The 9,792-nt window shown below is 37.9% G+C and overlaps 1 pseudogene; it reads right to left on the reverse strand.

The window, feature by feature from the left end:
* Positions 1–356: 356 nt before the first annotated feature.
* LOC113076176 (palmitoyltransferase ZDHHC5-like) lies at positions 357–9,628 on the reverse strand (annotated as a pseudogene).
* Positions 9,629–9,792: the final 164 nt, after the last annotated feature.

The following is a 9,792-nucleotide window of genomic DNA, read 5'->3' on the forward strand; positions in this document are numbered from 1 at the left end:
CCGCGCCACAATGATGCACTGTTTCTATGTGTATTTACCTTTGATTTGAAAGAAAACACTGCCTCCTTGTGGCACGGAGGAAACAGAAGAGCATACGCAGCATGTGGTGATATGAAGAGACAGAGACTGTTGACAAAATAATTTTTGAATAGTCATTATATTTGTTTTCTAAGCGTATAAAAAGTATTGTCGTCGCTTCGTAACATTACGGTTATGTTTAGACTATTTTTCTGATGTCTACATTCACAAACAGGCTTTCACAAATTTGTGGATGGACAATTTTTTTTTTGGTGTATAGTTTTCTAAATATTTTATCTATTAAAACATATGCATAAAGGGGAAATTAAAGTCAAAACTGAATTATAAAGAGTTTATTACCAATGCTCCAAACACACACACACCCATACACATATTCACAACCATGTTCACTCACACTGAACTATACAGTACACGTTCTTTATTTCATCCCCTCCTTCCCTTCAATCCATCTTTTGATCCAAAATATTTCTATAAGTGTATTCATTGGCTTTATACAAGTCAACAAATACATTCTGTCTCCTGATTGGCCAGCTCAGATCTAAATGTTGATCAACACCTCTGACAAGACAGACATTGATTGAAATGAGTCCTGCACAACGTCACAATCTTCTCAAATGCAACAGGTAAGAATTAAATCATTAAAAATGAAAGGCTTTCACTGATTCATAATGACAGCTAACTTCCACTGATTGGTTCAACTGCTGTCCAATCAGAGGGCACGGATATGGTTCCCCATTGTTCTGTGGCATCGTGAGCAGGAAGCTTTAAAATCCTACGTGGAACATGGCTAGACAAGGCCACCAAAGAGATTTGGCTTTCACATATTAACATAAAACAAAATGAAAAAATAAATCAGATCTAAGAGGCAGCCAATCAATGTTTATAGGATAAAATTTAAAATATGCCCCACATATTGGGCTCCACCATATCAAATGCATTTTTATGCTACGATTAACCCTCTGATTACAGGCTGATCTCTTTCCAGTTTGTGGCCATCAGCTCTTTATCTCTCTATTTGATTAGATAAAAGTCCACAGAGAACAAATATCAGCCGTTGTAGAAAAAAAAAAGTAAAGAAAAAAGATTTTATCAATAGCCATTTATAAAGTCATATAAAATAACACTTTATAAATTAAATAAAAACTTCCTTGAATTTCCAAAGCCATTGCTCAGAAAACACTACTTGAACTTGAAAAGGCTGCTGTCATTTAAATAATGCTTTAGTCCATTTCCTTATCTTTTCTACTGTTTTGCTTCACTGGTGCTGCTTGGATAAGGACGCAACATTGTCGCAAGCCAAACACGGTGGTCTGAAATGTCTACTGAATGCCACAGGTCCTCTTTTGTAAAAATCCACTCGGTGATTAAAAAAAAAAAAAAAAAAAACTTAACACAACTGATCATTTTTTGTCTATACAGAACAATTTACACATTTATGTTGGATAAAAATCTTTTTTGTCTTAATGTACTGAAATGTTTTCAAGGCAATCTGGTCCTTTGCCATCAAACTGATTCCATCAAACTCGCTCCAGCTCCTTACTGGTGAGGAGTCCATAAGTCCCACTATATCACGGCTTGAATGACCCCCTGCTCCTCCTCCTCCTCCTCCTCTATGTCATATCGAACCAAAACCTGCTGGTCAAAAAATAACAGCAGAGGACAGAAGTTTTCAGATCTTTCCAGGAGGCACTAATAAATGTCCACCAAACAGGGTTTTCTCTGCTATGTCAAAGGAACATGAGTCCATGGCTCCATTCTGGACAACACGGGTCAAACCAGAGTCTCTCTCACACAGAAATCTCATAAGTGGTCCCTCCGACGCCAGTCACCTTCTTCACCCCGCCTCCAGGCTTGTGGGCGGGGCTCTGAGAAGAGCCAGCACTGGAATATGCCTGACCTGGGCGAGTGGACACGCTGGCAGGATGAGAGGGGGACGAGGGGGAGGAAGGTTTCGGTTGCCCGTTTGTCCGACTATACGACTTCATCTGAATCTCGTCCCTAAAGCAGAGAAACAGAGATGTGTCAGAGAAAGACATAGAATATAATCTTCATGAATGTATTTAATTGCCTCTTCCATCAATTTAATGACAAAAACTTTTGAACAGCTGTGCAAGTACTAAAAAAACTGCATTCTGATCTAAGTTATAATGATTTATATTTTAAACAAAAGCTCTGAAAACAAACATATACATGCATACATACATACATACATATAAATATACACACACAAATCTCAAGGTTTCCACAAAAATATTAAGCAGCACAACTGTTCCCAACATTGATAATAAGAAATGTTTTTGAGCACTGGAGAAGTAGGATGATTCTGTAGAATGCATTCAAACCAAACAAGCCTGAATTATTAAAAATATACAGGTGCTGGTCAAATAATTAGAATATCATCAAAAAGTTTATTTCACTAATTCCATTCAAAAAGTTAAACTTATGTTATATTCATTCATTACACACTGACTGATATATTTTAAATATTTCTTTTAATTTTGATGTTTATAACTGACAACTAAGGAAAATCCCAAATTCAGTATCTCAGAAAATTAGACTATTGTGAAAAGGTTCAATATTGAAGACACATGGTGCCACACTCTAATCAGTTTATTAACTTAAAACACCTGCAAAGCCTTTAAATGGTCTCTCAGTCTAGTTCTGTAGGCTACACAATCATGGGGAAGACTGCTGACTCGACAGTTGTCCAAAAGACGACCATTAGCCGTGTTTCCATTATCGAGCTAAGACCAGGCGTGCTAGTGCGTGCCAGGGCCAGTTGCGTTTCCACTGTCACTTCCGGGGCTTGATCGTGCCTCGCCGGGGCTTCCTCGGGGCCAAAGCGGGCCAGCTGGGGCTAGAGGAGGGGTTATGAACAAAGGCGGAGTTTGGAGAGCGTCAGGAGAGCATCAGCGCGGATCATTTCAGAAAGATAACAGCTTTAACAGCAGCATTAAAGACGTTTTAAAATAAGTTGAGCTCAAAACTCACTCTTAGTTAGCAGCAAGTGTTTGAAATAACTTGATCCAATGTGGATTATAATCACTAAACAAGGCAGAAATATTTATAAGGGATGTAAAAGACTATACACGTTAAACATTAACGTTACACAGTAAACATGTTAAATATGACCGCTTAGAGAAATCAGCCGTCAGCTTCTTATTCTCTATCACAATTGTTTATTCATTAAGTAACATTTTATCTGTCGTCTCGTTTCAAGAGTTTAGCTCCACGTTGCATATCATCAAAATATAATAATTTTTGTTCGGGAGCTTTTATAAAAATAGCGAGTCTGCACTGCGGATCATTTCAGAAAGATAACAGCTTTAACACCAGCATTAAACACTTTTTTTAAATAAGTCGAGCTCAAAACTCTCTTTCAGTCAGCAGCGAGTGTTTGAAATAACTTCATCCAATGTGGATTATAATCACCATACAAGGCAGAAATATTTATAAGCGATGAAAAAGATATGCACGCTAAACTTAGTACCATAGTAAACATGGTAAAATATGACCGCTTGAAGAAATCAGACGTCGGCTTCTTATTCTCTATCACAATCGTGTATTTATTAAGTAACTTATATTATCTGTCACAAGCCTCGTCTCGAGAGTTTATCTCACGTTGCCTATCATAAAAGAATATAGCCTAATAATGTTTTTTGTTCGGGAGCCTTTATAAAAATAGAGATAATTATCATTCATTCTAAATATGACAGCTACTGTGGCTAATAAACAGAAACAGACTCGACTGAATAAGCATGCTATTTTCATGAGCGTTAAAAATAAATAAATAAAATAGAAATGTGTATTTATGTGTGATTAATTTTGAGTCCTGATAAATTAAATAAATTCTATAGTTAAAACATCGATGCTTTTGAATTTGAATATATAACAAAGCATGCAAACAAACGGCCTCTTTTATCATGTTTGTTTTGTAATCGCGCATGTTCCAGTGACTTATTTTTTTGTTTTCTGATAACTTCTCTTTGTTGGTGAAATTTTGAGGTTGCATGGCGTTGTTCTGAGAGGCGTGTAAAGGGCGTGTTTTAGTGACGTGCAGCGGTGCTTCAAGCTCCACTGTGGAAACCCTGCGCTATTCTGGCCTCGTGCTACTGGCCCGGGCTATGAGCCCCGCCCGGCCCGCTTTAAGCCCTGGCTCGCACTGGCCCGACAGTGGAAATGCAGCTATTGACACCTTGCACAAGGAGGCCAAGACACAAAAGGTCATTTCAAAAGAGGCTGGCTGTTCACAGAGCTCTGTGTCCAAGCACATTAATAGAGGGGCGAAGGGAAGGAAAAGATGTGATAGAAAAAGGTGTACAAGCAATAGTGATAACTGCACCCTGGAGAGGATTGTGAAACCTAACTCATTCAAAAATGTGGGAGAGATTCACAAAGAGTGAAATAAATCAACTTTTTGATGATATTCTAATTATATGACCAGCACCTGTATAGGGTCAATAATAAAGTGGTGTGAAATGTGCAATTGTGTGTAGTCATGAATGTTTCACACCCACAGTTAAACAAATAAAGCATCATAATATAACCAAAAAATAAGTCACAACAAACACTAAATAACTGCAATATGATAACTGATGATAATATATAAATCACAATTTGCTTATTATGTCAGATTCACTTCCTGTGATAGGATACAGATGTTAGTTAAGAAGCCTCCCAGAGCAGACATCAGTTCAGAAAGCAAAGTGCAAAAAGCAATGAATGAAGTTTATCCAGAAAGGCAAATTCAGCCTTCCCTTTCAGTAAATTTCAATTGCTCTGCCACACTATTTGGAAAGGACACATTTTCTTAAGCACAGAAGCATTGCAGGTTTATTCTAACTATCAGCTCAGCTTCATGCCACTGAAGTGACCGTTAATGAGGAGCGATCATTGCTTGGCCCTTGGTTTGTTTCCAAATAACAATGTATACATGTCAAATTAAAATATAAAGCGGTTATGACTGAATGCGTTTCATTTTGTTCTCTCCTTAATTCTAAGCAACGATGTTTCCTGTATAGAAGATTTATTCTCTGCTGCTTAGTGAAGGCCAGGTTGATTTAGTTTTAGTTTCAAACAGCTGACTAATAGCTTGAAGCAAAGCAGGCTTTCCAGAACCCTAAATGAGCACAGTGGTGAAGTTTTCTCTTTCTCAGATCTATCCATTTAGTCATTTTGCCAGTGATTAAAATTGATCTGTTTTGTTTACTTTAGAGTAAACAATATTCAGTTTATCTACCTAGGTCGCCATAGTAACAACTTAATTAGGAGCATGATGTCTGGAGACTTTACAAACATAGTTTCCACCCTGTCTCTGCACATAGACAAGGGCTTTATTTGATTCTGTTCATGTTTACGGTGACATCATGATATGGCACTGACACGACTAGGGAACATTAATAAATTTGCCACAACAGAAGCATTACTACATTTTTTGCATTCATGCAGAAGTCTGACCCTATCCTCAATTAAGAAGAAAAACTACCTGAAATCAGACCTGATTATTCAGAATAATTATTGTATAAATGAAATAATATTTATTGTATTTTTTTATGCTTGGATGAACAAAGCCTTTGAATTATGTAATAGTTGACTGGACATTTAAAATGAAATGGTTAGAGAATGTTTTAAATTAAATCAGTAATACTTTAATACCATTTTATTTACTTTTTCATGTAGATTTTTATGTTTTTTTTTAATGTTTTACGAATGTTGTAAAATTGTTTAAATAAATACAGTACAGACCAAAAGTTTGGAAACATTACAATTTTTTATGTTTTTGAAAGAAGTTTCTTCTGCTCATCAAGCCTGCATTTATTTGATCAAAAATACAGAAAAAAATGTAATATTGTTATATATTATTACAATTTAAAATCATTGTTTTTAAATGTATTATACTTTAAATTATCATTTAATTCTGTGATGCAAAGCTGAATTTGTAGGATCATTATCACATGATCCTTTAGAAATCATTCTAATATGATGATTAATTATCAAAGTTGGAAACAGTTCTGCTGCTTAATATTTTTTTCAGAACATGTGATACTTTTTTAGGATACTTTGATGAATAAAAAGTAAAAATATTTAGTAATAACAATATAAACTACTGGTCAGTAATTTGGGGTCAGTAATTTTCTTTCTTTTTCTTTCTTTTAAAAAAAAAAATAAAATCAATACTTTTATTCAGCAAGGATGTGTTAAATTGATAAAAAGTGATATTAAAGAAAATATATTATTAGAATATATGTTATTATAATTTGTTCTATTTATTTTGATTAAATGCAGTACTTTTTAACCTTTTATTCATGAAATATATTAGACAGCAGAACGGTTTCCAACACTCATAATAAATCAGAATATTAGAATGATTTCTAAATGATCATGTGATAGACTGGATGTCACATGTGACACTGAAGGCTGGATTAATGATGCTGAAAATTCAGCTTTGCATCATAGGAATATATATATATATATATATTTTTTTTTTTTTTTTTTTTTTTGAAGTATATTCAGATAGAGAACTATTATTTTAAGTTGTAATAATATTTCACAATATTACTGTTTTGTCTGTATTTTTGATCAAATAAATACAGGCTTGATGAACAGAAGAAACAGCTTTCAAAAACATGAAAAATATTAATGTTTCCAATCTTTTGGTCTGTACTGTACATAAAATAAAAAAATAATAGTAACAATATTAATAATGAAATTTACAATCTAAATAAAGATTGGACATAATAAATTATATAGTCCCTGAACTTAATTTTTTTTAAGATAATAGATTTTTCTGCTGTTTTAATAATTTGACAATTATGATTCACAATGTTTAACACAATGACATCAATCAGCAGAAAGCAACAGATGATCACAGATGAAAGCATAAAATCACTGGCAAGTCGCCTTGATAAAATGAGTTTAGACTGATGGGAAAAAGCAGAAGGAAGAAAGAAGTGAAAGAGGTACACTCACAGGAGTCTGGGAGGAGGAGGAGGAAGAGTAGGAGGAAGGAGGCAGCAGGCTGCGCAGAGCTTCGTAAGGTTGATGGGGAGGTACTCACTTTGGCGCCTGTATGCCCCCTCCCCGACCGAGGCCGAGGCTTTGCGGACCAGGCGGTACTGCATCTCTGCAGCGGCAGCGCTAGAGTAAGACAGAGACTTCCCCAGCGGCGGAGGGTGTGGCGAGTGTGGCGGGTGAGCGCTGGGCGGCAGGGACGTGTCAGTGGAGCGCGTGCGGTACGGATATGAGGGCTGAGGCGGGCCCGAGTCAGAGAGCAGCGGAGGTCGAGAGAAGCGGGGTGGCCGATGGTGATGGTGATGATGGTGGAGGTGGTGCTGATGCTGAGAGTCGTGCAGCAGGCGTTCCCGCTCGCGTTCAGGTGGAGCGGGCGGAGAAGTGGTGGAGCCACGTAGATAGCCAGTGTGCTGCGGTGAGGCGAGGAGGGCAGCGCTGGAGGCAGACGGCTGGTGGAGCTCCGTCTCCCGCTGCTGGGCGATCTGTGCTGACAGGAAAGGTGAACTGTATCCAACTACAGGCGTGCGCGTCGGCCTGGTGACATCTCAGGTGCTGCCGACTCAAATTCTGGGATTTCGGACGATGTGAGCAGGCTATCGTATGACAGACTGCCGTTCCGAGGAGCTGGCGGTGGCGTCTGATTGGCTAAGCTCTTGTAGCTTGTGGAGGTTGTGGCTTCAGATGGAGGGGCATTGTGGGAAGAGCGAACACTGGAGGACCGCGAGGACCGCGGGGCCCCTCCGGCGAGAACTGTGGGATCAGAGAAGGAGGGATACGAACGCCCTCCTAGGGAGTATCCAGCGATCCCAGAGCCTGGAGGTCCTCCAGGACCCCCAGGTGTTCGCTCTGGCCCTCTTCGCTCCACTCCACCTCCCTCGTTCCCATCCAGACTGGGCTCAGAGCGATAGCCTGGCTGCTGACTGGACTGGAGGAGAGAGGAAGAGGACTCTTTAAGACTGTCCCCACGACTCATCTACAGAGAGAGCGAGAGAGAGACAGCAGGCAGAAGAGTTATGCAGTTTCAAAGGAAATCTGAAAGCTAAATTCAAAGGGATGATGTCAAGGACAAACCCTTGGGGTAAGGATCTTGTGGGCCACTGGGGACAGATGATTTAGGGAAAGCGCTTTCTATAGCTATAATAAAAAGCCAGCATTGAGACGGACAGAGAGCTAAGCTTGGAAAGGCAGGGAACAAACTTAGAAACACTAAAAGGCAGAGTGTCAATTTTGCTTTTTGTTTCAACGTTAAAAATCTAAAGACCACAACATCCATCTTTTCTTGCCTTGTGGTCTCTTTTGGCAGGGGATAAAAATCATTGGGGCCTCATGTACAAAAAGCTAGCTACAAGCAAGCATGACATTTACCCTGTTTGGCTTCTTAGCCTAAAATTGTAGATTTGATTGTAGCCAACTGAGTGACTGTGCATAATTCATCCATTTAACTTGCAGGTACTTTTTTAGTTCTCCTCATGATACCTAGTTTGTTTCACTACTAAATGATTTACAAAAAACTGAACATTGAATGTGATTTTACATACCCTACCAGGCTGGATAAAAGTCCCAGGGCCTGTGAATTTTTCAAAAGGATATCTTGTGAATTTGCAATATTCTGTATGGTGGTAGTATTGAACACATATTAATATATATATATAAATTTTTACATATCACAGAACTGGTGTACTTGCTATTAAAAAGGAAGATAATTGTTCAATTCAGACTTTAAACCCAAGCCTGACCTACAGTTATAAATACCTATTTAAAACTAAACCTTGTGTAAACACTTCCATAATGGAAACTCAGTAAACTTTTGTACATGAGGCCTCAGGTCTTTCAGAATCAATCAAAATCACATGAAATGGTGCATTTCACATCTAATATATCCTAATCCAGCATCATAGGGCCAAAACCGGCACACACCACAGCTATAACCAGCAAATTGTATTTCACAGCCCCTCTGTATGGGCTATAGGCTTTATTAACATTACAAGAGTATAATTAAATTTAACAGATTATATTTATTATTTTGTTTTTCTGATAAGATGTGGCCTTACAAGCAATAATGTATGTGCAATTATAACCCTTAATCTTTCAAGTTATAGAAATGAAGTAACTGCAATAAGCTGCATATAAAAATTAATGCATATGGACCGTGGAAAAGACGGACACTAGAGAAAGGAGATGATCACTGGCACATAATAAAACAATAACACACACAGACACACAGAAAAAGTAGTACAGTGTAAACTTACTGATACTGTTCAACTGAAAGCCACTGAGTCAACCAAATTGGAGGAGGGAAAACAATTTAATGGATTGAACAAAATGTTAGAGAAAAAAAAGACTTAAAAGTATGTGGCATAAAGGAAATAATAATTACAGTCATGCAAAAGAATGTAAATGATATCAAATTAAATGCTGTGAATAGATATAGATTGTGAATGAACACACAGACCTCTATACTTTGGATAAACAACACGTAAATGAACAGAGAAAAGTTACCTGGTTGGCGTAGGCATGTGTGAGGGCAGTGTGGTTCTTGCCCGGGCTGCTGTATGTGGGCCTGTACTTGAACATGGTGGGGGTGCGGGGCTTTATTCAACAGACTACTCTCTGCAAACAAAGAACAGAAGATTAGATTCAGAGTTGTAAATACATCTGAGGAATGTAAAGGTGAATTAAGCTGACACAGCACTGCAACAGGTAATCACAATCTTAAGACCCGTTCACACCAAAGATGAAAAC

Source organism: Carassius auratus, unplaced genomic scaffold, assembly GCF_003368295.1.
Source record: "Carassius auratus strain Wakin unplaced genomic scaffold, ASM336829v1 scaf_tig00019223, whole genome shotgun sequence".
NCBI lineage: Eukaryota > Metazoa > Chordata > Actinopteri > Cypriniformes > Cyprinidae > Carassius > Carassius auratus.